This window comes from Trichomycterus rosablanca, unplaced genomic scaffold (genome assembly GCF_030014385.1).
Source record: "Trichomycterus rosablanca isolate fTriRos1 unplaced genomic scaffold, fTriRos1.hap1 scaffold_296, whole genome shotgun sequence".
In the NCBI taxonomy this organism is placed as follows: Eukaryota; Metazoa; Chordata; class Actinopteri; order Siluriformes; family Trichomycteridae; genus Trichomycterus; species Trichomycterus rosablanca.
This window is the reverse complement of record NW_026947124.1, coordinates 3,223-16,330: the sequence shown is the minus strand read 5'-3', so window position 1 is coordinate 16,330 and position 13,108 is coordinate 3,223. Positions and strand designations below refer to the sequence as shown.

At 29.5% G+C, this 13,108-nt stretch overlaps 1 non-coding gene across 1 annotated transcript; it reads left to right on the top strand.

Moving 5' to 3' along the window:
- The first annotated feature begins 3,616 nt into the window (after positions 1-3,616).
- Positions 3,617-3,690, top strand: trnai-aau (transfer RNA isoleucine (anticodon AAU)). The gene has a single exon. It is a non-coding gene; the product is annotated as a tRNA-Ile (tRNA).
- Positions 3,691-13,108: the final 9,418 nt, after the last annotated feature.

Below are 13,108 nucleotides of genomic sequence, written 5' to 3'. Positions count from 1 at the left end.
AACCCAATAGAACATCTTTGGGGCATCCTCAAGCGGAAGGTGGAGGAGCGCAAAGTCTCGAATATCCGCCAGCTCCGTGATGTCGTCATGGAGGAGTGGAAAAGCATTCCAGTGGCAACCTGTGAAGCTCTGGTAAACTCCATGCCCAGGAGAGTTAAGGCAGTTCTGGGAAATAATGGTGGCCACACAAAATATTGACACTTCAGGAACTTTCACTAAGGGGTGTACTCACTTTTGTTGCCGGTGGTTTAGACATTAATGGCTGTATATTGAGTTATTTTGAGGGAAGAATAAATTTACACTGTTATATAAGCTGCACACAGACTACTTTTCATTGTGTCAAAGTGTCATTTTGTCAGTGTTGTCCCATGAAAAGATATACTTAAATATCTGCAGAAATGTGAAGGGTGTACTCACTTTTGTGATACACTGTATGTATAGATATGCTACCTCTGGTTAATATTATTCTTAAACATGGTATCAGCTTTCACTGTTATGCTGATGATACACAGTTCTATGTGTCAGCACATCCAGATGAGAGACACCAGTTTAGACTCTGGATGTTGAACAATTTTCTTTTACTAAATGATATAATAAAAAATATTAGGACCACAGGCAGCTAGAAGTAAACTTTCTGATTACATAGTAACTCTGGATGGTATTTCAGTTACACCATGTACAGCTGTTATAGACCTTGGTGTGATTATTAATTCCAGTTTTTCTTTTGAAGCTCATGTAGCTATCACCACCAGGATAGCCTTCTGTCATCTTAGAAACCTTGCTAAGCTATGATGTCACTACATGACGCAGAAATACTTGTCCATGCTTTTGTTACCTCTAGCTTGGATTATTGTAATCCCTTTTGTCTGGTTGTTCCAGTAGGTGTATAAACAAACTGCAGTTAGTCCAGAATGCAGCAGCCAGAATCCTTACTAGAACCAGAAAATATGAACACATCACCCCTGTCTTATGCACACTGCACTGGCTCCCGGTCAGATTTCGCATTGACTATAAAATAATGTCTTCCGCATTTAACCCATCTGTGGCAGTGAACACGCACACACCAGTGCACCAGTCAACACACACCCAGTGTGTCGGGCAGCCATCCCCGGTGCCCATGGCACTTCAGCCATGGATCCTGGGAATTGAACATATGCAACTCAAGTTCAATTTATGTTGTATTTTAACATGATTGGTTCTACCATCATTCGTAAATGTGTTTAAATCGATAAATATTTTATTCAGTCAACTCTGAACTGAAACTATATTACAGGTGGCTGTAATCTCATGCAGGCTCACTATTTTTAAGGTTACATCATGTTCTATATTGTTATATGCACATTAAACTCAATTTTTATCTGTTGTATGATGTTGACCTTATAATATTTTTATATTTTCTGCAAGTTTCCATGTAATAAAGGCTACTTGGCATCAGCTGAAGCATTTCTACAAATTCATTTTTTGTAAATCAGAAGAGAAAATTTGCCAGCATTAATAAGCCTAATGTACAAATGAAGCAAGTGTTGCTGATTGGATCATAAACAGCCACAGCAACCTTAATTATTAGCTGAAGGATTTATTTTATTGCAAACTGCTAAATGCTCAACATTACATGATAAATTATGTTTTGCTTATCAGATCATAAATGGCCACAGCAATCTTTGGTGTTAGGTGTAGGATACCATTTCCTTTAAATGTTCATTGATGGATAACAGAAATTCTGTTGCTGCTGGCAGGAAGAGAGTGAGCTGGGCACTATGTGAAGCTGTAATGGGCTGGCAAAGAATATTTTATATCTTAAAAATTACATATTTTACACCTGTGTATACAGTTAAAGGTGTGGAAAATGCTCTTATTGAGCTTTTTGTGTTCTTGTTGAAACAATATTTTTATTAATGCCACTGCATTTCAAACTACCATTGCAGTAAACCAACCTGATTTGTTTGTGACTGTAAATGTTGCTACTGTCTGGTTATCATTTTACACCTGACATTGATTTATTTTTTTAATGAAAGGCCACATTACATTCTCTGATACAGTGGTTGTTATAGTAACCAGGGTTGGCAGTGTACACAATATGACCAGTTACAGATTCAGATTTCTATACAGTAGCTATAGTTCATGGAACCAGGGGGCAGTGCATATAAATCTAATATAGCAATTTCATTTTCTGTCCAAAACCAACAGTGAATTTCGTGTGTCCTGAGTTTATATTTATTGTTGACGATAGTATCAGTAAAATATCTTTTTCTTATGGGTAATATTTGGCTTTACTTTTCCTGCATGTACATCTCTGCTCCTTTAAAATCGTTGATACAGTCTGATGACTAGAACCGGTGATCTTTCAGTCCCAAGCGGGCTTCTCTGACCACGGCTCCATGTGACCCTGATGCGACAGTGGAGCTGAAAACGCGATGTTCCGATCTTCAGCCGATGCACGTTGCATAGGAAAGCAAAAAGCGACACTTCCACGTTTTGCCTCCCAATATCCTACGTCTAAAAATAGAACGCGATGAATTTCCTACACGGCGGTGTTTTACCGATGCTTCACCTACGTATTGTGCTGTCTGGGTACTGAAGGGACAGGTAGAGGATAGTCTAACAGAGTTATTTAAACTAAGATAGTTATCTGTAATGTAAAATATAACATAGAGAATATACATGATATATGTTAAATTGTTCAGACATTCAGAAAGATGTCAGCACGATAGCCTAATTTATTTTAACAAATGAAGACAAATAGCCTAAATCACTATCAATTTTACACCATCATATTATAGGCCAAAGTGTTAAAAAGAAAAGAAAAAAAAAAGAAAAAAAAAACTTCAAGCATGTTATGTTATTCAGCAAAACAGGCTAACCCTTAATGAAATGTTTTTTAGCCTCAGAGCAGCAGATAAGCAATGTCTCATGTCTATAGACAATGACACCGTTATTAATAAAGTGCACTGCTTAGGAGGCTTTTGATGCTTTAGGTAGCCACTAAATAGTGAAGCTACTTAAGAGTTTAGTGTAAACCTAACAATAGAGCACCTCTCTGTTGAAAAGACAAATGCAATTTTAATTTTTATTTCAACTTATTGCTCCTGTACAAATGTAAATACTTTTTTCATCTTTATCACATTTTTACCTTTTAAATCTTTATCTGATTTAAATTTGAATTAAACTTGTTTATGTGAAGTGTTTTCTGTTAACTTACCAACATACACCTGAACTTATACCCAATAAAAAGTCATTGTAAGAGCTAGCTGCTGTTTTATTTATTCAAAATTTTCCTCCGTGGAAAAAGTGGGCCGGGTTTGTTCATGAAACTCCCGGTCTGAAAAAGGGGCCCAACTCCGGCCCTGGTGAAAACTTGATGTTTGGAGCCCTTCTGGTGTGCAGGCTGGTACTGTGTATCAGCACTACTTACTGTGTGCAGGACCTGAGTCGTATCTGCTCCAGTCACTGGTTGGTGGCATTAAGCTCAGTCAAGAACTTTAAGAAATATAGTTTAGATAGTTCACACATAGAAGAACCTACAAAACCTCTTAGTATTATTAAAGTGCGTTTCAGCTGCTTGAATGGGGTTAGTGTAGAATTATGTACAAAGATCTAAAGAAAGTACAGATGAACAGGCCGGTTAGCTCAGTTGGTTAGAGCGTGGTGCTAATAACGCCAAGGTCGCGGGTTCGATCCCCGTACGGGCCACACCTGCTTTTGGACTTAAACTAACAAACAAGTGATCCTTCTCTAACTAACAGGTCCTATTAACCTGGGCTTCAAACATTGTCTCTGACAAGTGTGAGATCTTTTTACTGCCCCTCTCATTCTAGTCAGAAACATGCCATTATTTCAATTAGCCAAACTTAATGACCCTTCTGTAAATGGTTTAATGTGCACACTGCTGCTACTGGCTTGTTTTCTTTTCTACAATGTAAGTTCATACCTTCAGGTTCATGTTATTTGAGATCTCTACATAGATTTCTTCCTCATGTGCAGAAAGACGGAGTTCAGTTTGAGATAGAGGTGGGCGGATCGATCCAAATATCGATAATATCGATACCAACGCTGGTATTGATATTGAGCAATACTCGTGTAAAAAGATCGATACTCAAGCTGACTGCTGCGCTCGCGGATTCATCAAAGTCTACTCTCTGTCTGTAAGAGTAGCGCTGCGCTGTGTCGTCTTTTGTTGTTGCACCGTCACGTGGCTCAGCGGCGCCAGCCAAACAGACATGCAGGTAGGCTCAGCCTGACCCGCCCACTCAGCGCTCTCCTCGAGTCGACACGTCACAGTACGGAGAGAGACATGATACTGTTCTTAAATAAAAATCTCTAATCCTTTGTTCTCAACGGGGGGAGGGCCCACAGTGTAGCTGTATTCTTTCTTTATTTATACCTTCTTTATTTATTTTTCACTTATTGTTTTTATTTTGTTTAAAGCCAGAAGTGCACTGAAGGGAAGAAATTCCTTATTCTTTGTATTATTTTATTGTATTGTTCGACTTGAAAAACAGAACAAGTTTGAAACTGTTTACAGTATTTGTTGTGGTGTGTTAATTTTGTTGTATTGTGGTTTGTCAGCCCTCTACCTCAGGACATTTTGTTTTAAGTTGTGTTGAGTGATATTTTTTTACACTGTTTATTTAAGAAAAAACAGAATTGCACTGAAAGGAAGAAAATTCCTTCTTTTTTATTGTTTTTCCTAAGAACAATTCTATTTGAAAAAAGAAACAAAGAAAGAAAGAACTAGAAAAGATGTCTAGTGAGGGGAGAATTTTTATTTTTATTTTGTATTGTGGTTTCTCCTTTTCTACCTCAAAAAAGATTTATTGTCCTAATGTTAAGGCAAACTTTGTTTTGTTACTGTTCCATTGTTTCTAAACAAAAATGTTGATTGTGATAATAAAGTATTTTGTTGTCACGTACAATGTTTGGCGAAATTCTATCCTAGGTCTTTTGGATCCTTTGGATCTATGAAGCTTAAATATTAAAAAGTATCGGTATCGATATCGGCGATACTGGCCCTGCATTTACTTGGTATCGGATCGATACCAAAATTCCCGGTATCACCCACCTCTAGTTTGAGAAGCTCTCAGCGGGAGAGCGAGTGAGTCTGCGCGTTCAAATGAATCAAATGATTCTTTGAGTCGATTCTTTAATCCGATTCTTTAAGTCGAAGGACAGGAATAGACTCGAAAGAGTCGATTCACTAAGTTGATAGTACTCAGCAATCCAAGAAATTGGAAGCTGAAGGAGTCGCTTCCCTACATAGTGCACTACGTAGATAGTATTTTAGATATGAATTTATGTTCCCTACATAGTGCACTAAATTGTATATCAGATAACGGATTTATGTTCCTTACATAGTGCACTACGTAGTGCACTAGATAGTGAATTAGACAATTGGTTTATTTTCCCTACACAGTTCACTAGATACTGTATTACATAATTAATTATGTTCCCTACAGAGTGCACTAGATTGTATTTTTGATCATAGATTTATGTTCCCTACTTAGTGCACTAGACAGTATATTAGACAATTGATTTATGTTCCCTACACAGTGCGCTAGATTGTATATCAGATAACAGATTTAATACGCAGTCGTAGTAAAAAAAGTCTGTGTCTCCTTCATGTGTGTGTGTGCGTGTGTGTCGTTCTTGGCCGCTCGTTGTAGATTCCAGGAGATTTTATCTGACTTGCGGGAATGAGGAAGCCGCTATGTATATGCTGGAGACTCCCGGAACTTTTTCTGTACTTTATTTTACAAAAAGTCAGAGTGTACTATGAGAGGGGGAATTATGTTTCTTATTATATAATTGTTTCTTAACAAAAACCCCAGACTTCATTAAAGTTTATTACATTAATAAAATTACTTTTTATTCACCTATAAACTGTAGTGGGTTTTTACTGCACATGATGAACTAATAAACACAAAATCATTTATTAGTCAAAGCAAATTGATGATACATTCACCTCATAAATCATGATACACTGCTCTACCCTACATGAAAGTAAGTACAAAGTATCAGTATCGGATCGATATCGGCGATACTGGCCCTGTATTTACTTGGTATCGGATCGATATGAAATTTTTCAGTATCGCACACCACTAATACAGATGTGCTAATGGAGATGTTTTACTGCTAAGCTGCTGTTCAACTCCAGTCCAGTTGGTGACGCTGGTGCGTCTTAAGTTGTTCTGCCAACCGCCATTAAACATCATAAGAAGAACAAGAAGCTGCTGTGTTTGTACTGTAGAGCCTCATCTGTAAGTAAAATATGTATTTAATTATAACCCTTATATTTAATTATAACCACATTCTAATTAATAATAAAACTAGAGTTCATAATAAAACATCACTGTGAGGATTTGAGGAGATTTAACTTCAGTTTTATTTAAACACACAAACTTTTAGCTGCTCCGCTAACTGTTAGCATCACATATGATTCAGTACTGATGAACCGATTCATTGAACCGATCCAGCAAAATGAATCAATTGAGCGGAACTGATTGAGTTTCTTCATGATTAAATCTCACAGTTCTATATAAACACGTGATATTTTTAAACTTTGTTTATAGTTGAACTTTGTTTATAGTTGAACTTTGTTTACAGTTGAACTTTGTTTACAGTTGAAATTTGTTTATAGTTGAATAGTCTGTCTGTCTGTCTATTAGATCTTTAATAATGCAGTCAGCAGAAGAGGGAGACGTCACCCCTGTGGATCTACAACATGAAGAATTCCAGAATAAAATAATACAAAAGGAGGATGATGATGATGATGATGATGATGATGATGATGATGATTTTTTCTGTAAGTAAATATAGAGCATGATGCCACTTTTTCACCAGACAGTGTGGTACAGTACAGTATTATACAGTACAGTATGGTACAGTTTAGTGTAGTACAGTACAGTAGTACAGTACAGCTGCTACACTCCAGTCTCGATTTAAGTTTTAATGTAACTAGGATTTATTTATGATTAGGAACTAGGAATGTCCCGATCACGTTTTTTTGTTCTTGATCCCGATCTTTAATTTTGATCCCGATCCGATACCGATTATCAAACCGATACTTGTATTTTCTAGATATTGTCTAGATAAGAACTAGATAACACTGTTTACACGGTGCACACTTCAAGTACATTACAGTTATTCCAATTAATCCAATGTACATGTTTAACAACTGAATAGCTCTGCAGTGCTGTAGGGAAAAAATTGCCTGCATCCAAACTATTGCTTAATGTTCTTTTACAAAATAAAAGTAAACAAACCTAGTGCAGCATTGTAGTAAAAATGAAGTGAGATAATTACAGTTTCACTTTGAACTTTATATTCAAAGAACATAATTCTGTTTAATGCAGTGATACACTAAAAATGAACAAAAATCTCCACTCACAAGTGGTGTAGCAGCTTAACTTGAATATAAAAAAACAAATAAGTTACTTAACAGCATTACAGTAAAACCTGAATACCAAAATAAAACGGAAAGTCACTCTTTTGTTATGAAGGAAAGCCAGTTCCTAAAGTGCTTGTATTGTGACAATGGATTGATGGACGTTTCTACGCAAAGTGAGTGTGTTTTGACCCTTTGGGGCTTCCATAGTGCATGGGATAGCGTGCTCGGCTCTGGCTGTCCGCTATTCGGAACAGAATAAGTTAACAAAGTGTTTTGCTCCCGACAATTAGTGAATATACCGTGTATTTAATTTCTTTATTAAGCGAGTGCATCACTACGACGCTCGGTTACATAACTAAGCCAATCAGAGAGCTTGATACTGAGATGTTGTTCAGTCTTGTAACACGTAAACTGGTAAAAGCTGTATGTTCTGGTCCTGAAGTTTTCATACTCGGATTAAAAGTTATTGTTTTGTAAACCGGAGTAATCCTCGACTCACACACCATATAAACAGTAAAATTCTACAGTAATGAACGCAGCTCTGCTCCCACCGCCTCGTGAAACGCTCGCATTACAGACATTACACCGCTGTTGGACTTGTTTCACTTTCCAATTTAAAGTATTTCCACACAGCGGACATGCATGGACAAAAGATCGGGTTATGATCGACATTACTAAAGCCGATTTCCAATCAGTTAAAAATGCCTTGATCGGCCCCGATCCCGATCTGTGAGATCGGATCGGGACATCCCTATTAGGAACCAAACCCACAACCTTCAGTTTCCTCCAGTTGTTGAGATTCTTCTTCTCATATTGATGAATTTCAGGTGAAGTCACTTTAATCCCTGCAGAACTTGTGGCTTCTGTGGAACTGCTCTTCTCAGAGGATCAACAGTGTGGAGGTTTCCAGATGAAGCCTGTGAAGAAAGAAGAACCTGAAGATAAAGATGAACTCAGTAAGACTTGAGCAAAATCATTTCTCCTAATTTGGTCGTGTCTGAATTTCTTGTAATATTTTAGTATATTTAGTGCATAAGTGAGCAGGTGAGTGAAATGAGGAGACAGAAGATAAAGAAGATTAAACAGATCATGCTGACTGTACCGTGTTTACACTAGTATATAATTACAGAGTAATGCCGGGTGAATACAAGTGGCTGAATGATTGGGTAATGAATGAGAAGAAATAAAGTCGAGTATATAAGCTGATATATTCAATATATACGTGATTGTTTGTGCTGATGGTCCTGGAGAGATGAGTCTGCACCTTCCATCCAGATCTTAACTCTCCTCCTTTTTTTAGAAAGTGTTGCAGGCCTGAAACGCAGGAATGGATGTTTATTAATAAATGAAATGAATTTGAACAGATAAAAGATGAAACATCTCTGCTCCATCCTGTCTGACATCAAATAAAAGTCAAAGTCTGTGTTTATATTATTATTAGCTTTTTCCATACTGTCCCAACTTTTTCTGAATTGCGGTTGTATTGTTATTATTATTAAATCAGCTGAAACCCTGTTTGAACAAAGGTTTATAGGTCGTGTTTTTGACAGATAGTATAGAAGTACGTGTCTGTTAGTTCTAACTTAAGTGCTTAATAAAGAAGTCGGTCGTTACTACCAACAATAACAAACTTATTTTTCTTCTTTCACAAAACAAAGACATTTCAGGTGAAGGATCTTTAATCCCTGTGGAACACGTCACCTCTGAGGAACACCTCACCCCAGAGGACCAACAGTGTGGAGGTTTCCAGATGAAGCCTGTGAAGAAGGAAGAACCTGAAGATAAAGATGAACTCAGTAAGATATTTTTTATCTTGAGTAAAATAAGATTTGGATTGAATAGAATCAGAGGAACCTGGGATGAAGCATCATACAGTGAAAGCTTGTATTGTGCTCATGCAGATCAGTGTGAGCAGGAAATGATGAATGCAGGATGAATCACGTTACAGGACTTTAGCATCAGATCTCAGTTTAACAATTACTAACAGTATTTATTATATATAATGTTATAAATGTATTTTATTATTTATAATGTTATAAATGTTTTTTTTAATTATTTATAATGTTATAAATGTATTTTATTATTTATAATGTTATAAATGTTTTTTTTAATTATTTATAATGTTATAAATGTTTTATTTTTTATTTTTATAATGTTATACATGTTTTTTTTATTATTTATAATGTTATAAATGTATATGATTATTTATAATGTTATAAATGTATTTGATTATTTATAATGTTATAAATGTATTTGATTATTTATAATGTTATAAATGTATTTGGTTATTTAAAATGTTATAAATGTATTTGGTTATTTATAATGTTATAAATGTATTTGGTTATTTAAAATGTTATAAATGTATTTGGTTATTTATAATGTTATAAATGTATTTGATTATTTATAATGTTATAAATGTATTTGATTATTTATAATGTTATAAATGTATTTGATTATTTATAATGTTATAAATGTATTTGGTTATTTAAAATGTTATAAATGTTTTTGATTATTTATAATGTTATAAATGTATTTGATTATTTATAATGTTATAAATGTATTTGATTATTTATAATGTTATAAATGTATTTGGTTATTTAAAATGTTATAAATGTTTTTGATTATTTATAATGTTATAAATGTATTTGATTATTTATAATGTTATAAATGTATTTGATTATTTATAATGTTATAAATGTATTTGGTTATTTAAAATGTTATAAATGTATTTGGTTATTTATAATGTTATAAATGTATTTTATTATTTATAATGTTATAAATGTATTTGGTTATTTATAATGTTATAAATGTATTTTATTATTTATAATGTTATAAAAAAATGTTTTATTATTTATAATGTTATAAATGTATTTTATTATTTATAATGTTATAAATGCTTTTTTTATAATTTATAATGTTATAAATGTATTTTATTATTTATAATGTTATGATTGTTTTTTTATTATTTATAATGTTATAAGTGTATTTTATTATTTATAATGTTATAAATGCTTTTTTTATTATTTATAATGTTATAAATGTTTTTTTTATTATTTATGATGTTATAAATGTTTTTTTTATAATGGTATAAATGTATTTGATTATTTATAATGTTATAAATGTATTTGATTATTTATAATGTTATAAATGTATTTGATTATTTATAATGTTATAAATGTATATGATTATTTATAATGTTATAAATGTATTTGATTATTTATAATGTTATAAATGTATTTGATTATTTATAATGTTATAAATGTATTTGTTATTTATAATGTTATAAATGTATTTGATTATTTATAATGTTATAAATGTATTTGATTATTTATAATGTTATAAATGTATTTGTTATTTATAATGTTATAAATGTTTTTGATTATTTATAATGTTATAAATGTATTTATTATTTATAATGTTATAAATGTATTTTTTATTATTTATAATGTTATAAATGTATTTGGTTATTTATAATGTTATAAATGTATTTTGTTATTTATAATGTTATGAATGTTTTTGATTATTTATAATGTTATAAATGTATTTGGTTATTTATAATGTTAAATGTATTTGATTATGTATAATGTTATAAATGTATTTGATTTTTTATAATGTTATAAATGTATTTGATTATGTATAATGTTATAAATGTATTTATTATTTATAATGTTATAAATGTATTTGATTATGTATAATGTTATAAATGTATTTTATTATTTATAATGTTATAAATTTATTTGGTTATTTATAATGTTTTAAATGTATTTGATTATTTATAATGTTATAAATTTATTTATTATTTATAATGTTATAAATGTATTTGATTATGTATAATGTTATAAATGTATTTGATTATTTATAATGTTATAAATGTATTTGGTTATTTATAATGTTAAATGTATTTGATTATGTATAATGTTATAAATGTATTTGATTATTTATAATGTTATAAATGTATTTGATTATGTATAATGTTATAAATGTATTTATTATTTATAATGTTATAAATGTATTTGATTATGTATAATGTTATAAATGTATTTGGTTATTTATAATGTTATAAATGTATTTTATTTTTTGTAATGTTATAAATGTATTTTATTATTTGTAATGTTATAAATGTATTTGATTATTTATAATGTTATAAATGTATTTGGTTATTTATAATGTTATAAATGTATTTGATTATTTTTAATGTTATAAATGTATTTGATTATTTGTAATGTTATAAATGTATTTTATTATTTATAATTTAATAAATGTATTTTATTATTTATAATTTTATAAATGTTTTTTTTTTATTATTTATAATGTTATAAATGTTTTTTTTATTATTTATGATGTTATAAATGTTTTTTTTATAATGGTATAAATGTATTTGATTATTTATAATGTTATAAATGTATTTGATTATTTATAATGTTATAAATGTATTTGATTATTTATAATGTTATAAATGTATATGATTATTTATAATGTTATAAATGTATTTGATTATTTATAATGTTATAAATGTATTAGATTATTTATAATGTTATAAATGTATTTGATTATTTATAATGTTATAAATGTATTTGTTATTTATAATGTTATAAATGTATTTGATTATTTATAATGTTATAAATGTATTTGATTATGTATAATGTTATAAATGTTTTTGATTATTTATAATGTTATAAATGTATTTATTATTTATAATGTTATAAATGTATTTGATTATGTATAATGTTATAAATGTATTTGATTATTTATAATGTTATAAATGTATTTATTATTTATAATGTTTTAAATTTATTTGGTTATTTATAATGTTATAAATGTATTTGGTTATTTATAATGTTATAAATGTATTTTTTTTTTTGTAATGGTATAAATGTATTTGATTATTTGTAATGTTATAAATGTATTTTATTATTTATAATGTTATAAATGTATTTGGTTATTTATAATGTTATAAATGTATTTGGTTATTTATAATGTTATAAATGTATTTTATTATTTGTAATGTTATAAATGTATTTGATAATTTGTAATGTTATAAATGTATTTTATTATTTATAATTTAATAAATGTATTTTATTATTTATAATTTTATAAATGTTTTTTTTTATTATTTATAATTTTATAAATGTTTTTTTTTATTATTTATAATGTTATAAATGTTTTTATTATTATTTATAATGTTTTAAATGTATTTTATTATTTGTAATGTTATAAATGTATTTGATTATTTGTAATGTTATAAATGTATTTTATTATTTATAATTTAATAAATGTATTTTATTATTTATAATTTTATAAATGTTTTTTTTCATTATTTATAATTTTATAAATGTTTTTTTTTATTATTTATAATGTTATAAATGTTTTTTTTATAATGGTATAAATGTATTTGATTATTTTTAATGTTATAAATGTATTTGATTATTTATAGTGTTATAAATGTATTTGATTATTTATAATGTTATAAGTTTTTTTTATTATTTATAATTTTATAAATGTATATGATTATTTATAATGTTATAAATGTATTTGATTATTTATAATGTTATAAATGTATTTGATTATTTATAATGTTATACATGTATTTGATTATTTATAATGTTATAAATGTATTAGATTATTTATAATGTTATAAATGTATTTGATTAATTATAATGTTATAAATGTATTAGATTATTTATAATGTTATAAATGTATTTGATTAATTATAATGTTATAAAT